This window comes from Dipodomys spectabilis, unplaced genomic scaffold (genome assembly GCF_019054845.1).
Source record: "Dipodomys spectabilis isolate Male_0828 unplaced genomic scaffold, ASM1905484v1 ptg000451l, whole genome shotgun sequence".
NCBI classification, from domain to species: Eukaryota; Metazoa; Chordata; class Mammalia; order Rodentia; family Heteromyidae; genus Dipodomys; species Dipodomys spectabilis.
The window spans coordinates 286,606-306,303 of record NW_024871128.1 but is presented as its reverse complement, the minus strand read 5'-3'; the positions used below and the strand labels follow the sequence as shown (position 1 = coordinate 306,303).

The 19,698-nt window shown below is 57.7% G+C and overlaps 1 pseudogene; it reads left to right on the top strand.

The window, feature by feature from the left end:
* Positions 1 to 1,193: 1,193 nt before the first annotated feature.
* Positions 1,194 to 11,210, top strand: LOC122098016 (annotated as a pseudogene).
* The last annotated feature ends 8,488 nt before the right edge of the window (positions 11,211 to 19,698 follow it).

Genomic DNA, 19,698 nt, shown 5'->3' with positions numbered 1-19,698 from the left:
TGCCCTGCCATCATGGGTGCTCGCTCCGCCCCCTGGTGTGCTGGCTCCGCCCTCTGAGGCAGCTCCGCCCCCTGGCCCGCCTGCGCCGCCATCTTGGGCGCTGACTGCGCCCTCTGAGGCATTGACTCCGCCCCTGTTGCGCCGGCTCCGCCCCATCATGCTCCTGCCCCGCTATCTTGGGCACTGACTGTGCCCCCCTGGGGCAGCATCGGGAGGCAGCGCTGCGTGTGGCGCTGGGTGACAACTTCCGGCTGCGCTGCCCCACCTCCACGCTTCCGGTGTCCTGGTGCCTGCCCGGCGGGCTGGTGCTGCATGGGCCGCCGATTCATGGCCGCTTCACATTGGGCACCGACAGCAGCCTGGAGGTGCGCGCCGCCTACATCTGCCACGCCCACCCCAGGGCGCCGCCTGGACACGACCCCCGTGCGCCGGAGACCCGGATGTTCAGCTTCATTCCCGCCACTAGGCCGCTGGGTGCCATGGCAGGGCAACGGACTGAGGAGACCCGGATGTGGGGCTTCATTCCCGCCGCTAGGCCGCGGCTTTCAGTTGCCGGGCAACCAAGTGAAGATACCAGGACGTTGTGCTCTACCACAGCGTCTAGGCCTGTGCCTTCGGTTGCCAGGCAACAGACCGAGAAGACCCGGATGTGGGGCTTCATTCCTGCCTTTAGGCCGCTGGGTTCGGTTGCCGGGAAAGCGCGTGAGACCCGGATGTCTGGCTCCAGCAAGACTCCTGGGCCCCAGCCGGAAGATGCCGGGATGTGGGACTCCAAACCTGCGTGTGCTGTACAGAAGCTGCGGTCCGACCAGAGGCCACGGAGAGGCTAGGACCCGGATGTGGACTGGGAAAGACCCAGATGTCACCTATCTCTGGGTCCACTGAGGGGCCAGGACCCGGATGTGGACTGGGAGAAACCCGGATGTCACCTATCTCCCGGTCCACTGAGGGGCCAGAACCCGGATGTGGACTAGAAGGGACCCGGATGTCACTTTCTTCCATGTCCACTGACGCAGATGTGGCATGGAGGAACCCCATGTCACTTTCCTCCAGATGCACTGATGGGTCAGGACCCGGATGTGGACTAGGAGGGACCCGGATGTCACCTTCCTTCATGTCCACTGAGGGGCCAGTACACGGATGTGGACTGGGAGGGACCCGGATATCACCCTCATTCGTGTCCACTGACCCAGATGTGGCCTGGGGAACCCGGATGTCACTTATCTCCAGGTCCACTGAAGGGCCAGGACCCGGATGTGGACTGGGGGACCCGGATGTCACCCTCCTCCGTGTCCACTCACCCGGATGTGGCGTCAGGGACCCAGATGTCACTTATCTCCAGGTCCACTGAGGGGCCAGGACCCGGATGTTGCGTGGGGAACCCGGATGTTATGTAAGTCCACGTCCATTAACCCGGATGTGGACTGTGGCAGGGACCTGGACATGTGCTGGGCAGGACCCGGATATCACATCCACAGGCCTGGCTGTGGCGTGTGGAGTCTCGGATGTCACACTCCTCTCCTTCCACTGACAGGGTCTAGCACCCGGATGTGGCGTGAGGATCCCGGATGTCAGGTCCCTCCACATCCACTGAGGGTCCAGGACCAAGATGTGGAATGGGAACTACCTGGATGTTAGGGACCTCCAGGTCCGTGAACCTGGATGTGGGCTGGGTACTCGGATGTTAGGGACCTCCAGGTCCATGAACCTGGATGTGGGGTGAGTACCCAGATGTTAGGGACATCCAGGTCAGTGAACCCGGATGTGGGCTGGGTACTCGGATGTTAGGGTCCTCCAGGTCCATGAACCTGGATGTGGGGTGAGTACCCAGATGTTAGGGACCTCCAGGTCCATGAACCTGGATGTGGGGTGAGTACCCAGATGTTAGGGACCTCCAGGTCTGTGAACCCGTATGTGGGGTGGGTACCCGGATGTTAGGGATCTCCAGGTCCGGGAACCCAGATGTGGAGGCGAGTACCGGGATGTCACTTAACTCCAGGTCCACTGGCAGGCGCCAGGACCCGGATGTGAGGGGTTTGGACCCGTATGTGAGGGTTGGGACCCAGATGTGAGGGGTTGAGACCCAGATGTGAGAGGTGGAACCCGGATGTGGCGGAGCGGGCACTCCACACCTTGGCTCCAGCTGCGCTTTGGCCGTTGGGGTCCTTTCCTAGACTCGGAGGCAATAAAGCAGCCATGCTGCTTCTGGATGGAATTCTTCCTCACTTCCGCCCCCCAGCGCAGGCCAAGCCCTCCTGAGTCCCTCACTTCCTCCCCAGCCCAGGCCATGCCCTCCTGAGCTCTGGCCACGCCCTACTGAGCACAGGCCACGCCCCCTGGGCACAGGCCACGCTCCCTGACGGTCCTGACTCTTATTGCAGCCCTCCATGTAGTTCTCGAGGTTTCCCTCCTCCCGTTCCTCCTGCCTCTGCCAGGCCTGGCAATTTCTTGGTGCCCAGCCCAGCAACTCCGGGCTTTTCCCTTCCTTCCCTGCCTACCCCTTCAGCACCACATCCTGTTCCTTTCCAAGGAACAAGGGGACTTTTATTTTGGAGGGGGTTTGTGGAGTTCTGGCTGCTGGAGTGATGTGGACATTTGAGCCCTGCGAGCTTCCTGGCTGGCAGGGACAGCAACAGGCCCAGGCGCTGATGGCAGAGAACTGTGGATGTGAGTTCGTCCTCTGGGGAACACGGGGAGAGGTGTGGGGACCCGGGTTTGGGGGGCTTCGATTGCTTTTTGGAGCCCCCCCAGGATGTCCCACCATGCCCCGGGGTGGGGGCTTCAGGGCCCCGCCACAAGCCTGGAAAGACGAGGTGAGGGACTGATGTACTGGTGGGGGCAACAGCAGCCTGGCCCTGGGGTGGCCGGATGTTCCTCAGCTCTTCCCCACTTCCTGCTTCCGGCCTTCTCTTCCAGGAAACGGGGAGCATCATGGGAAGGATGCGATCCTGGGTGCCATGTTGGTCAGGAGAGGGCCTGGAGGGAGGGGGAGTCCTCCCATCCCTCCTCCCATCCACCCATCCATCCATCCACCCATCCCTCCACCCATCCATCCATCCACCCATCCACCTATTCATCCACCCATCCATCTATCCACCCATCCACCTATCCATCCATCCATCCATCCATCCACCCACCCACCCATCCATCCATCCATCCACTGTGCATCCATCCATCCAGCCATCCATCCATCCACCCATTCCCCTATTCATCCATCCATCCATCCACCCACCCATCCATCCATCCATCCATCCATCCACCCATCCACCCATCCATCCATCCACCCATCCACCCATCCACCCATCCACTCATCCATCCAACCATCCATCCATCCACCCATCCATTCACCCATCCATCCATCCATCCACCCATCCACCTATCCATCCATCCATCCATCCACCCATCCATCCACCCATCCTCTCTCTCCTCCTCAGGTCGCACAGCAGCTGCACAGCCCCACCCCTTGTCTTCCTCCTTCTCCTCCTCCTCCTCCCCCCTGGCCCCTGAGCAGGCCCTGCCCCCTCGCGCCCCAACTTCCTGCTGCTCTTGGCCGACGACCTGGGCCTGGGCGACCTGGGCAGCTTCGGGAACCGCAGCCTGCGGTGAGCAGAGGGGGAGGCCCGGATGTAGGGCCTTAGTTACCCGGATGTGGGAGCTCAGATCCCTGGATGTTCCACCAGGAGAACTGTATAGACATCTAGTGGACCCCAGGTCCCCGGATGTTGGAGTTCAATTCCCAGGATGTTAGATCTCAGTTCCCTGGATGTTGAAGGTCAGGTCCCCGGATGTTGGATATCAGATCCCTGGATGTGGGATGTTAGTGCCCCGGATGTTGGAGATCAGGTCCTCAGATGTTAAATCTTAGTATACCCCAGATGTGGGAAATCAGGTTCCCGGATGTTAGATATTAGTACCCCAGATGTTAGAGATCAGGCCCCCGGATGTTGGATATCAGATCCCTGGATGTTGGATCTTAGTGTCCCAGATGTTGGAGACCAGGTACCCGGATGTTTGAGCTCAGGTCCCAGAGGTTGGATCTTAGTTGCCCGGATGTAGGCCCTCAGGTCCCAGGATGTTGGGCCTTAGATCCCCAGATGTAGTAGCCCAGTCCACAGATATAGATCTTAGTACCCTGGATGTGGGATCTCAGGGCCCCAGATGTTGGATCTTAGATCCCCGGATGTTGGACCTCAGGTCCCCAGAGGTTGGATCTTAGTATCCCAGATGTGGGATCTCAGGTCCCCGGATGTTGGATCTTAGATCCCCGGATGTGGGATCTCAGGGCCCCGGATGTTGGAGTTCAGCTCCTGGGATGTTGGGCATTAGATCCCCGGATGTTAGACCCCAGGTCCCCGTATGTTCTTGGCTGTGACTCAGTTTCCCTCTCCCCCCACAGCACCCCGCACCTGGACGTCCTGGCCCGGGACGGCGTACGGCTGACCCAGCACTTGGCGGCAGCGTCCGTCAGCAACCCGAGCCGTGCGGCCTTCCTGACGGGACGCTACCCTGTGCGCCTGGGTTGGTATGGGGGGGTGGGACATCTGGGGAACGGAGGGAGCGGTGGCGGGGGAGGTGGGGGCAGGACATCCGGGGATCTGAGAGCCAACATCTGGGATACTAAGATGCAACATCCGTGGACCTGATATTCAACATCTGGGGATCTGAGACCCAACATCCGGGGATCTAAAGCCCAACATCCGGGGAACTGAGCACCAACATCCGGGGCACTGAGCTCTAACATCCAGGGACTTCATCTCTGACATCCGGGTTACTAAGATCCAACATCCGGGGATCTGAGCACAAACATCCGGGGCACTGAACTCTAATATCCGGGAACCTTATCTCTAACATCCATTGTACTAAGATCCAACATCCGGGGATCTGAGGCCTAACATTCTGGGAACTGAACTCCAAGATCCGAGGACCTGACATCCACCATCCGGGGTACTAAGATCCAACATCCGGGAACCTGAGCCCCAACATCCGGGGAACAGAGCTCCAACATCTGGGGATCTGAGGGCCAACATACCCGAATCTAAGCTCCAATATCCGGGGTTGTAAGACCCAACATCCAGGGAACTGAGCTACAACATCCGGGTAACTGAAGTCCAACATCTGGGGTCCTGATATCCACCATACAGGGCACTGAACTCCATCATCCGGGGATCTGAGGGCCAACATCCGGGATACTAACATCAAACATCCGGGGACCTGAGGTCCAACATCCAGGGAACTGAGGCTCAACATCTAGGGCACTGAGGTCCACTAGAGGGAGGGGAGGACTACTCTGAGGATCTCAGGTTCAAATTCCTGAGACTCTGGGACTTCCCCCCTGAAACGCCAGGAAACCAGAAGCGATGCCATATTGGTTTCCCCCGGGGGGTCCCAGGGCTGGGGTCCTTTCCACCCCGGGTGGGCAGGTCCCAGGCTACCCCAGACACAGCAGGCCTTCCCCCTAAAGGTGTTAGATGCCCCCTCCTGACCCGGGACGCCATCATCATTGACCTAGGGTCCTTCTCCTCTCTCTTGAAAGGCATGGTGACCACCAACGGGGCGCGTGTGCTGCAGTGGGCAGCCGTGTCCGGCGGGCTGCCCACCTCCGAGATCACCTTCGCCAAGATCCTGCAGGAGCAGGGATACGCCATCGGCCTCATAGGTAAGAGAGAAGTCATCCATCCACCCATCCATCCATCCACCCATCCCCCATCCATCCACCCATCCATCCATTCATCCATCCATCCATCCATCCACCCATCCACCCATCCATCCATCCATCCACCCATCCACCCATCCATCCATCCATCCACTCATCCACCCACCCATCCATCCATCCACCTATTCATCCATCCATCCATCCAGCCAGCCATCCATCCATCCACCCATTCCTCTATTCATCCATCCATCCATCCACCCACCCATCCATCCATCCATCCACCCACCCAACCATCCACCCACCCATCCATCCACCCATCCATCCACCCATCCATGCACCCATCCACCCATCCATTCACTCATCCATCCGTCTCTTCCCCTCCAGGCAAATGGCACCTGGGCCTCAACTGTGAGTCCCCCACTGACCACTGCCACCACCCCCTGAACCACGGGTTTGACTCCTTCTTCGGGGTCCCCTTCACCCTGATGGGGGACTGCTTGCAAGCGGAGCCCTCGGAGAAGCGAGCGCGTCTGCAAGGGCCCCTGGACCTGGGGGCGCAGCTGCTGCTGCTTTCCCTGCTCTGCCTGGACTCTGGGAAGCTCACGGGCCTGCTGGGCCTGCGCTGGGTGCCCTGGGTGCTGGGCCCTGGATGTGGGGCCTTGCTCCTGGCCTGCACCTCCCGCCTCCTGGGTGTCTTCATCGTCCATGCCGACTGCTTCCTGATAAGGGATCACCAGGTCGTCCAGCAGCCTCTGAGGTTTGAGGCCAGCGTGGGGCTCTTCTTGCAGGAGGCTGAGGCCTTCATCCACAGGTCAGCCTGGGGTCGGGGAGGGGGACAGATGCCATCTACTAGATCTCTATAGTCAACTGGTAGACCTTAGATCCCCGGATGTACATCCAGTAGATCTCTATAGTCAACTATCAACCTCAAATCCCCAAATGTTCCACTAGGAGATCTCTATAGGCATCTGGTAGACCTCAGATCCCCGGATGTACATCCAGTAGATCTCTATAGTCAACTGGTCAATCTCAAATCCCCTGATGTTCCATCAGTAGATCTCTATAGACATCTGGTAGACCTCAGATCCCCAGATGTACATCTACTAGATCTCTATAGTCAACTGGTAGACCTCAGGTGCCCAGATGTGTATCCAGTAGATCTCTATAGTCAACTGTCAACCTCAAATCCTCTGGTAGACCTCAAATTCCTGAATGTTACATCTAGTACATCTCTATAGACATCTGGTAGACCTCAGGTTCCCGGATGTTCCATCAGTAGATCTGCAGAGACATCTGGTATACCTCAGATCCCCAGATGTATATCCAGTAGATCTCTATAGACATCTGGTAGACCTCAGGTCCCCGGATGTTCCATCTAGTAGATCTGTAGAGACATCTGGTAGACCTCGATTATTGGTAGTATTGGTCAGATCATGATCGATTATTGGTAATAACTGATCAGATGATGTTCGATTATTGGTAATAACTGATCAGCTCATGTTCAATTATTGGTATTATCAATCAGATGATGTTCGATTATTGGTATTATCGATCACATCACAATCGAATATTGGTATTATTGATCAGATCCTGTTCGATTATTAGTAATATCTGATCAGCTCATGTTCTATTATTGGTCATATCGATCAGATGTTTGATTATTGGTAATAACTGATCAGTTCTGTTGGATTATTGGTAATAACTGATCGGATCACGATCGATTATTGGTATTTTTGATCAGATCACTATTGATTATTGGTATTATCGATCAGATCAGGATCGATTATTGGTAATATCTGATCAGATCAGGATCAATTATCGATCATCTGATCGATTATTGGCAATACCTGATCAGGTCGGTTATTGGTGAGGTTATTGATGATGGGGGCGGGGTCTGACGTGGGTCCGCATGCACCAGGCCCGCCCCTTCCTCCTTCTCGTCTCCTTCCTCCACGTCCACGTCCCGCTGGTCACCTCACCTGCCTTCCGGGGCCGCAGCGCGCACGGCGCTCACGGCGACAACGTGGAGGAGCTCAACTGGATGGTGGGTGAGTGCGGGGCGGCAGGAACTGAGGCACGGTGCTTGGGATGGGGGAAACTGAGGCACGGGGGTGGGGTGAACGGGATAGGGAGACTGAGGCACGGGGACGGGGTGAGCGGGATAGGGAAACTAAGGCACGGGGGTGGGGTGAGTGGGTTGGGGGAAACTGAGGCACAGAGATGGGGTGAGCGGGATGGGGGAAACAGGCATGGGAACGGGGTCAATGGATTGGGGTAAACTGAGGCACGGTGCACTTGGGTAAACTGAGGCATGGTGCATTTGTGTAAACTGAGGCACGGGGACAGGGTCAGTGTGTTGGGGATAAACTGAGGCATGGGGTTTGGGTAAACTGAGGCACGGTGCATTTGGGTAAACTGAGTCACTGGGCATGTTGGGGGTAAACTGAGGCAAGGTGCACTTGGGTAAACTGAGGCACGGTGCATGTTGGGTAAACTGAAGCACGGTGCATGTTCAGGGTGAACTGAGGCACGGTGCATTTGGGTAAACTGAGGTACGGTGGATGTGGGTAAACTGAGGCCCGCATATAGGGGTAAACTGAGGGACGGTGCATGTTGTGTAAACTGAGTCACTGGGTATTGGGGTAAACTGAGGCACGGTGTATTTGGGTAAACTGAGTCACTGGGCATGTTGGGCAAACTGAGGCATGGTGCATGTTGGGTAAACTGAGTCACTAGGCATGTTGGGTAAACTGAGGCATGGTGCATGTTGGGTAAACTGAGGCACGGGGACAAGGTGAGTGGGTTGAGTAAACTGAGGCACCGGGATGGGGGTAAACTGAGGCACGGTGCATTTGGGTAAACTTAGGCACGGTGCACTTGGGTAAACTGAGGCCCAAATATAGGGGTAATCTGAGGCACGGTGCATGTTTAGGGAAAACTGAGGCACGGTGCACTTGGGTAAACTGAGGCAAAGTGCATTTGGGTAAACTGAGGCCCGGTGCCTGTTTGGTAAACTGAGTCACTGGGCATTGGGGATAAACTGAAGCACGATGGAAATTTGTAAACTGAGTCACAATGCATGTTGGGTAAACTGAGGCACGGTGCATGTTGGGGGCAAACCGAGGCACGGTGGATGCTGGGGGTAAACTGAGGCACGGACCCATTTCCCACCCGCAGGGCAACTGCTGGCAGCGCTGGACGGTGCGGGGCTGGGGCGCCGTACCCTCGTCTACTTCACGTCGGACCACAGTGCCTCGCTGGAGGCCCGGGCTGGGGCGCCCGCCTCGGGGGTTCCAACGGCATTCACCGAGGCGAGGGGAAAACTGAGGCAGGGTGGGCGGGGCCTCCCAAGCGGCCCGACCCCGCCCCTTGACCTTTGCCCTTCGCCCTCCCTTGCAGGTGGCAAAGGCATGGGCGGCTGGGAGGGCGGCATCCGGGTCCCTGGGCTGGTGCGCTGGCCAGGGACACTGCCCGCAGGGCGCCTGATGCCTGAGCCCACCAGCCTCATGGACCTGTTCCCCACCGTGATGCGCCTGGCCGGGGGCTGGGTTCCGGCAGACAGGTAGGAGTTCGCCGGCCTGCGTCCCCACGGGGTGGAGGAGAAGGGGGGTCATCCGGGGCCTCGGGGATCTCGAGCGGGGGAGGCTGAGGCCTGCACATCCGGGTCTCTGGTTGCTCAGAAGCCTACACATCCGGGTCTCTGAGGGCTCAGACCTGCACATCCGGGTCTCTGGGGGCTCAGGAGCCTTTACATCCGGGTAACTAAGGGCTCAGGCCTGCAAATCTGGGCCTCTGAGCACTCAGAAGCCTAGACATCTGGGTCTCTGAGGACTCAGGCCTTCATATCCGGGTCTCTAAGGCATCAGGGCTGCACATCCAGGTCTCTGAGTACCTAGGCCCAGGTCTCAGGCCTGGACATCCGGGTCTCTGAGGGCTCAGGCCTGCACATCTGGGTCCCTGAGGGCTCAGAAGCCTGCACATCTGGGTCTCTGGGATCTCAGGCCTGCACATCCGGGTCTCTGGGGGCTCAGAAACCTGGACATCCGGGTCTCTGGGATTTCTGGCCTGCACATCTGGGCCTCTGAGCGCTCAGAAGCCTGCACATCTGGGTCTCTGAGTGTTCAGGAGCCTGGACATATGGGTTTTGAAGGCCTCAGAAGCCTGCACATCCAGGTCTCTGAGGGCTCAGAAGCCTGCACATCCGGGTCTCTAAAGGCTCAAGCCTTGACATCCAGGTCTCTGGGATCTCTGGCCTGCACATCCGGGTCTCTGGGGGCTCTGGCATGCACATCTGGGTCTCTGAGCGCTCAGAAGCCTGCACATCCAGGTCCCGCAGGGAGGTGGAAGGCCGGGACCTGATGCCCGCGCTGCTGGGGACGGCGCTGGCCGCAGGCCATGACTTCCTGCTGCACTACTGCGAGGCCCGGCTGCACGCCGTGCGCTGGTTCGACCACCCAAGTGAGTGCCTTGACCTCCGCTGGGCCCCGGTGCGGGGGAGGGAGCTGCATGCATGCGTGCAGGGACCCGGATGCAAGGCCTGGGGGTGGGAGACCTGGATGTGGGAATCCCCGGATGTGGGAATCCTGGGATGTGAGGACCTGGATGGAAGGCATGAGATGGGAATCCCCCGATGTAAGGTCCCGGATGTGAAGTCCCTGATGGGAATTCCCGGATGTGAGGTACTGGATGAGAATCCCTGGATGTGAGGCCCCGGATGTGGGAATCCTGGGATGTGAGGACCTGGATGGAAGACATGAGATGGGAATCCCTGGATGTGAGGCCCCGGATGTGAGGTCCCAAATGGGAATCCCTGGATGTGAGGTCCCAGATGAGAATCCCCGGATGTGAGGCCATGGATGTGAGTCCCCGGATGTGAGGTCCCACATGTGAATGCACGGATGTGGGGCCCCGGATGTGAATCCCCGGGTGTGAAGCCCCAGATGTGAATCCCCGGATGTGAAGCCCCGGATGTAAGGTTCTGGATGTGAATTCCCGGATGTGAATTCCCGGAAGTGAGGTCCGAGATGGGAATCCCCGGATGTGAATACCCAGATGTGAAGTCCTGGATGGGAATCCCCGGATGTAAGGTCTTGCATGTGAATGCCCGGATGTGAATCCCTGGATGTGATGTTCTGAATGTGAATTCCCGGATGGGAATCCCCGGATGTGAGGCCCTGGATGTTACTCCTTTCTCCCCCCACCCCCCGCAGGCCGCACGGTGTGGAAGCTGCACTTCGCCACTCCGCGCTTCGACTCGCCGTGCTCGGGCGCCTGCCTCGGTTTCCCTGCCTGTGCCTGCTCGGGGCGGCGAATGACCCGCCACCTGCGGCCACTGCTCTTTGACCTGACGGCGGACCCGGGGGAGACCCGCCCGCTGCAGGGCCCGATGGCGACGCACAGGTGCGTGGAGGCCGCGGTGGCCCGGATGCTGTGCACGCGCCGCCCCCTCGTGGCCCCGCCCCTCGCCCCTGCACACAACACCTGGAGCCCATGCCTGCAGCCCTGCTGCGCGCCCAGACCGCTCTGTGCCTGCGACCACCTGATCCCCGACCTCTGACCCCGACCCGACCTCCAACCCCCAACTTCCCTGGGGCTATGGCAGATCCTGGCCTGCGCCTCTCACATCCGGGGACTCACATCCGGGTATTAAACATCCGGGTATACTCAAATACAGAGATTCCCACATCCGGAGATTCCCACATACAGACTCTCACATCCAGGGATTCCTACATCCTGGGATTCCTACATCCGGGGATTCTCACATCCAGGGATTCCTACATCCGGGGATCCTCACATCTGGGGATTCTCACTTTTGGTGACACATCCGGGGATTCCCGGGGATGTATTTACACATCCGGGGAATCCCACATCCGGGGACTTTTACACCCGGGGATTCTCACAACCAGAGACTCTCACATCCGGGGACTTTTACATCCGGGGATTCTCATATCCAGAGACTCTCACATCCGGGGATTCCTACATACAGACTCTCACATCCAGAGATTCACACATCCGGGGATTCTCACATCCAGAAATTCTCACATCCAGAGATTCCCATATCCGGGTTTTCTCATATCCAGGGATTCCCACATCCGGGGATTCTCAGACCAGGGAATTCCCACATCTGGGGAAATCTCACATCCAGAGACTCTCACATCCGGGGATTCCCACATCTGGGGATTCTCGCATCCAGGGATTCTCACATCTGGGGATTCCCACAGCCGGGGATTCTCACATCCGGGGATTCCCACATCTAGAGATTCCTACATCCAGGGATTGTCACATCCAGGGACTTTTACATCCAGAGACTCTCACATGTGGGGATTCTCACATCTGGGGAACTCTTACATCTGGGGATTTTCACATTCAGAGAGTCTCACATCTGGGGATTCTCAGACCCAGGGATTCCCACATCCGGGGACTCTCACATCCTGACCCTCTCATCCTGGACCTCCACCTTGGGCCTCCCATCCGGGGCTTTCCCCAGCCTCCCATCCGGGGCCCTCTCACATCCGGGCCTATGTCCTCTAACTTCTCACACAATAAAACCTCGTGAGCACCGCACCGCACAGCAGGGTCAGGGGTCACCGGGGTCAGAAGCCGGGCACTGGTCCTGCCTTCCATTTCAGGTCATTTCCGGTTGATGCTAGGATACAGGGCTGGTCCCGCCTTCCATTTCAGGCCACTTCTGGTCGTTGCTAGGGTATAGGACTAGTCCCACCTTCCATTTCAGGTCATTTCCGGTCATTGCTAGGGTATAGGACTACTCCCACCTTCCATTTCAGGTCATTTCCGGTCATTGCTAAGGTATAGGACTAGTCCCACTTTCCATTTCAGGCCACTTCTGGTCATTGCTAGGGTATAGGACTGGTCCCGCCTTCCATTTCAGACCATTTCCGGTCATTGCTAGAATACAGGGCTGGTCCCACCTTCCATTTCAGGTCATTTCTGGTGGTTGCTAGGGTATTGGACTAGTCCCGCCTTCCATTTCAGGCCATTTCCGGTGGTTGCTAGGGTATTGGACTATTCCCGCCTTCCATTTCAGACCATTTCCGGTGGGTTGCTAAGATACAGGCTTGGTCTCGCCCTCCTCCAGGACATCCCACCACCTAGATTCACACCTGATTGGCCTATTCCATGAAAGCCCCGCCCTCACTTTCCTAATTCACTTGTCATTGGTCCAGCTGTAAGACACGCCCTTTAGCCCCCCCACAAATCCAACTCGCTGCTGATTGGACCTCACTCGACAGTCCTGCCCCTAACTACCTGAACTCGGATTCAGATTGGCCCAGCGGGATTGAAGACGTGGGGTACCCGGATGTTGGACCACTCTAAGGGGGGGCAGTGGTTGGGTGGATGGATGGGTGGATGACCAGGCCTGCGACCTCTTCCCCTTCTGTGCCTGTCCCAGGGGACCCCAATGACCTCTCCAGGGATTGACCCAGATGGGCCAATAGCTCCTTATGGCGGTAGGATAAGTTGAGGTCAGAGGTCTGTGTCTCCCTAGGCCTAGGATGCATTGGACCTGCACGGCATCCCGGTCTTCTCTGGAGGGAGGGACCCATTGGCTTCCCCGGGGACTCCTCCAGCCACGCCCCCTGCTCTGATTGGCTGACACGCCTGTCTCTCCATCCTTTGGCCCGGCCCAGGGAAGCTGGGGGTCCAGCCTCTTCCTTGGGTGATATTGAAAGGCAGGGCATGCTGTCCATCATCCCTGGGTCCCGCCCCCTGCCAAGCTAATAGCTGGAGAGTCGATATGTGTGAAGCCACGCCTCTTCGTGGCTAGCTCTATGAATGCTGTGGGTGCCCATCACCCAGAAGTCCCTCCCACTAGTGAATGTATGGGCTCAGGGGCTGTCCTTCACTTCCAGGTCCCGCCTCCTGGCTGTTGGAAGGCCATAGAGGCTCTTTGTCACCTCCAGGCCCCGCCCAATGGCTGTTGAAAGGCCACAGGGGCTGTCTGTCTCCTCCAGGTCCCGCCCCCTGGCTGTTGTGTGGACATTTGTCCTGTCTGTCACCTCAGACCACGCCCCCTTGTTGTATAATCATGTGTCCTGTCTGTCACCTTCAGGCCACGCCCCCTTGTATTATCAAGTGTCCTGTCGACTTCAGGCCACGGCCCTTGCAATTAGATGGCCACACAGGGTGTCATTTACCTCCAGGCCCCTCCTCCTACTCCGTCTTAGGTCCTGTCAAGCCGAAGTCCCGCCCACAAGTGACTGACTGGACACTCTAGCTGTCCATCACCATCCTGTCCCGCCCTGCGCCTGTCTCCACACTGAGTAGGCGCCAGAGGGGAAGGGAAACGCTGCCTGGGCGCACGCAACGCGCATGTGCGGGAAGTGGTTCCAAAGAGGTGGAGCCTGCGCATGCACCATGGAAAGATGGGCGGGGCAGACAGGCCTGACAGTGCGCATGTGTACTTTACGTTGATTTTATTCATCCCTCCCCCCCAGGCTCCTTCTTACGCTTCCGCTTCCGCTTGCTGCTGGAGGCCCCGGGTTCGAATCCAGCCTCACACCGGGGCGGGGCCTGGGGGCGAGAGGAGGCACAGGCTACAGCGCCCGCGGGGGATCATGGGAGGCTTCGCCCCGCGCCCCCCCTCATCCGGGCACCCTGGGAGGGGGCAGTTCCCACCTGCATCCCGGCCCGCAGCCTGGAAGCAGTGTCTGCAACCTCCAGATGAGAAGTAGGTGATGGCGGTGCCCACTAGGGCCACGACCACCACGGACACAACAGGGGACACGAGGCGGGCCAGCGCGCTGCCTGGAGGGGGCGGAACCGGAAATGGGGGGGAGAACACACCCAGGAAGGGGATGGGGCGTCCCCCTGCAGCTTCTGGTCGGGAAGTGTCTGGAAACAGGAAGCGAGCCAAGGCGAAGGGGGCGGGACAAGGGTGCCTGACCAGAAGTGCTATCACAGCCATGACAGGAAGTGTCCATGAACAGGGACAGGAAGTGCCCCTAGTCAAGACCGGAAGTTCTTGTGTACTAGGGACCGGAAGTCCCCATAGTCAAGACCAGAAGTTGTTATATACTAGGGACTGGAGGTCTCCACAGTCAAGACCAGAAGTTCCTACACACTAGAGACCGGAAATGCCCTTCCAATCAGGACCAGAAGTGCCCTTCCCATCAGGACCGGAAGTTTCTATATACTAGGGACCGGAAGTCCCCAGTCAGGACCAGAAGTTCCTATATACTAGGGACCGGAAATCTCCACAGTCAAAACCGGAAGTCCCCATAGTCAATACCAGAAGTTCTTATACACTAGAAACGGGAAGTTCCTCTACACTAGGGATTGGAAGTGCCTTTCCAATCAGGATCGGAAGTTCCTATACACTAGGGACTGGAAGTGCCCTTCCAATCAGGACCAGAAGTTCCTGTACACTTGGACTGGAAGTCCCCATAGTCAAGACCAGAAGTTGTTATATACTAGGGACCGGAAGTCTCCACAGTGAAGACCGGACGTTCTTACACACTAGGGACCGGAAGTCCCCATAGTTAGGACCGGAAGTTCATATACACTAGGGACCGGAAGTCCTCAGTCAGGACCGGAAGTTGTTATATACTAGGGACCGGAAGTTCCCAATCAGGACCGGAAGTTCTGAAACTCTGGACCAGAAGTTCACATACTGTCAGCAGCGGAAGTTCTCATGTAGACCGGAAGTCCCAATACACGCCTGGGCCCAGATCAGGAGGGGACCGGAAGTGGGGCGGCTGAGGGTGCGGGATTTACCCTGGAAGGTCTCCATGGATCACGTGTTCGTCGCCAGCACCTGGGGTGGAGGAGGAGGAGAGACGCAGCCCTGGGAGCTCGGCCTCCACATCCGGGTCCTTACATCCGGGTCCCTACATCGGGGTACCCACATCCAGGTCCCTACATCCGTGATCCCATGTCTGGGTCTCCACATCTGGGTCTCTACATCCAGGAATCCACACTGGGGTCTCCACATCCGGGTCTCTACATCCAGGTCTCCACACTGGGGTCTCCACATCTGGGTCTCTACATCCAGGCTTCCACATCCGGGTCCCTACATTCAGATTCCCATGTCTGGGTCCCGACATCCGGGTCCGTAAATCTGGGCCTCCACACTGGGTTCCCTACATCCAGGCTTCTACATCCGGGCCTCTCCATCCCCAGCCTCCACATCCGGGCCTCCCCCCTTCCATGTCCTCACCTCCTGTGCCTGGCAGGGGTTGGGGCTGGGGTGGAGGCCTGCGTCGGGAAGTAGATGTCTGCGGGAAGAGAGAGAGCGAGGGAGGATGGAGGCTGGCCTCCCCCTTCCCCTTACCCCCCTCCTTCCCCTGACCCCTGAGTCCCCCTGACCCTCCCTGACCCCGCTCACCTCCATCCCGACCCGGGGGTCACGGCCTGGGCGGGTCAGGCAGCTGTGGGTACAGCCCTGTGTGCCAGGAGTGGGCCGTGCCTCAGTTTCCCCACCCTGGGTGGGCCTGGTGTGTGTGTGGGAGGACCCCACTCATCCGAGATGGGCTTCAGGGTGGGATCTGTGGGCGAAGAGAGAGAGGGTGGTGACCCCTGACCTCCCCTGACCCCCCCAACCCCTGATCCCAAGGCCTCAGGGGGTGGCAAAGGGTCACATGGGATTAAGGCCCACAGCTGGATCAAGGCCCCACGTGAGGCCTAGCAGCCAGGGTGAAGCCATGGGGGGGGAAAGGTGAGAGGTCAGGACTCACCGGGGTCATCCAGGGCGTCGGCGAGGTCAAAGTCGGCCTGGCCTGAGGGGGGAAGAGGACAGTTGTTGGGGACAGACGTATGGATGGGGAGACAGATAGACACAGAAACGAACAGACAGACCGAGAGGATGACACACGGACAGACAGACAGACAAGGGATGGACAGATGATCAAGACAGGACAGACAGATGGACAGACAGAAGAAGCAGATGGACAGCCAGGTGGACAGACAGACCAAGAGGCAGACAGACAGAGAGGAAGACAGATGGACAGAGAGGAGACAGACAGACAGACACAGGACAGACAGACCCAGACAGAGAGACTGAGAGGCAGACGGACAGACAGACAGACAGACCAAGAGGATGACACATGGACAGATAGACAGACAGACAGAGCCAGAGACAGATGGACAGACAGACAGACAACGAGACAGACAGAGAGGAGATGGACAGACAGAAACATGGACACACACACACAGACAGACACACGGACAGGCAGGGGCCCAGACACAGACTGACCTGCAGACAGATAGAGACAGACAGATGTAGAGACTGAGGGACAGACAGACAGACAAGGGATGGACGGATGACCAAGACCGGATGGACAGACAGACAGGAGAAGCAGATGGACATCTAGGTGGACAGACAGACCAAGAAGAAGACAGACAGACTGCGAGGAGACAGACAGACAGACAGACTGAGAGGAGATGGACAGACCGACAGAAGCAGATGGACAGAGACACAGACAGACAGACTGAGATGCAGACGGACAGACAGACAAAAAGGAAGACAGATGGACAGAGAGGAGACAGACAGACCGAGAGGCAGGCAGACAGACATAGACAGACCAAGAGGAGATGGACAGACAGACAGACCCAGAGAGAGACAGACCGACACAGACAGACTGACTGACGGACAGATGGACAGATGGACAGACAGACCCAGAGACAGACAGACAGACAGGGACACAGACAGACTGACAGATGGACAGATGGACAGACAGACAGACAGACAGACCGAGAGGAGACGGACAGACAGACAGACAGACAGACACAGAGACACACAGGCCAACAGGACAAGGCCCCGGCTTCGAACAACCTGGACCAGCCTGAAAATCCACCGCCACCTCCCCACCCCACAACCCCAGCCCAGCCCCGGGCCCTGATGGGGGGGAACCCGAAACCACCAAGAGAGGAGAGGGGGACACTAGAAACCACCAAAGAGGGGAGAACTACAAACCACCAAACTGAGGAGAGAACTAGAAACCACCAAGCAGGGAAGAACTAGAAACCACCAAAAAGGGGGGGAGAACTAGAAACCACCAAACTGGGGGGGAAGTAGAACCACCAAGGTGGGGGAACTAGAAACCACCAAGGGGGAGAGAAACCACCAAGGAGGGGGGAACTAGAAACCACCAAGGAGGGAGAACTAGAAACCACCAAGGAGGGGGAACTAGAAACCACCAACCAGGGGGAGAGAACTAGAAACCACCAAACGGGGGGAACTAGAAACCACCAACCACGGGGAGAGAACTAGAAACCACTTAACTGGGGGAGAGAACTAGAAACTACCAAGGAGGGGGAACTAGAAACCACCAAGGAGGGGGAACTAGAAACCACCAACCAGGGGGAGAGAACTAGAAACCACCAAACGGGGGGAACTAGAAACCACCAACCACGGGGAGAGAACTAGAAACCACTTAACTGGGGGAGAGAACTAGAAACCACCAACCAGAAGGAGAGAACTAGAAACCACCAAGGAGGGACAACTAGAAACCACCAAAGAGGGGGAACTAGAAACCTCCAAGGGGGGGGACTAGAAACCACCAAAGAGGGACAACTAGAAACCACCAAACTGGGGGGAACCAGAAAGCAACCAAGGTGGGAGAACTAGAAGCCACCAAAGAGGAGAGAACTAGAAACCACCAAGGGGAGAACTAGAAATCACCAAGGGGGGAGAACTACAAACCACCAAAGAGGGTGGGGGGACTAGAAACCACCAAGGCCTCACCTCAGCCTCCTGGGCCCAGGCCGCAGAGCAGGGCGGCCAGCAGCAGCAGCAGCAGCGCAGGTCCTCCTTGAAACCTACAAGGCTATGGTCAAAGTCACCCTAAGCAGGAAAGTCCTAGAAACCCCTGTCCAACTTCAGTGCCAACAAAGCCAGAAGTAGAGCCGTGTGGCTCCAGTGGTAGAGGGCTAGCCTTGAGCAAAAGCAGCTCATGGACTGTGCCCAGATCCTGAGTTCAGGGTCCGGGACTGGCAACAAACAGACATACACAACAATCTGTGCAGCCATCCAGCTAAAGCATGTCACCCTCTTGTCCACAACTAAATTGGACAGAGTTCCCTGGGAAAGGGGCTGGGGGAGCCACTGTTATCTTGACTCTGCCCATTCTGCCTGCATCACAGGATTCTGGCCACACCATTAGTTCATGGTTCTTTCTGACCAAAGGGATACAAGAATGGTGGCCATGCCCACATTCCATGCTGCCTGGTAGATGGACTAGGCTCTGTTAGAACACTCGGAGGCTGAGATCCACAGGGGAAAATCCTGCCACAGGAGTGTGTGCCAGCTGCAGGCACCCCCTGGCCAACCCAGCAGCTCAGTGCCAGACTGAGCTGGAGCCACAGGCCCTCTGCCCCATGAGCTGCCACCACAGCATGCGTGGGGATGGGAAGCAGGACACATGGGCATCTGAGAAGAAAATCTGCTTTGTCCATGACCTGCCTGATGAGGTAGACTTCCAGAGTCCAGCAGGTGAGCTCCCCCATTGATGCAGCCAGCTGTTGGCACATATCCAAATCATCGAGGAGTCCCTCATGGTGTGTAAAAAGCAGATGTTGGTCCTGAATGACCTGTGTTGGGAGAAAGCCCAGTGCATGCACTTGCTGTCCCAGGAGAAGATGGAGAGGAGGAGAGTGCTGCAGGAGCTGCTGTCACTCCTCACAAGGGAAGGCACAGACAGCAGTCTCCAGATGCCAGCACAGGCTGAACTCCCCACCACCAGCACTGCTTCAGACGCCTCAGGGCCTGTGGTGGGTTAAATGAGGGAGGAGCAGAAAGGTTTTGAAGAATAGCAACTTGAAGACAGCATGGAAACTGCCAGAGGAGAGGTCAGCTTCCTGACCCCATAGTGGACTCCCTCAAGGAGCACGTCCTGCGCCAGATGCCGCACATCCAGATCTGCCCACAGCTCCCAGGCTCAGGGGAGGCGTGCTCCCTCACTTTCTCTTGTAGACTGATGCGGATGATGACTCTCTATGTGACATACTGACTCAAAAGCCTTGGCAGCCACCAGAAGTAGGTGGCCAGGTGGGTTTCTCTCAGGCCTCCATCAGCCGGGTGATGGGAA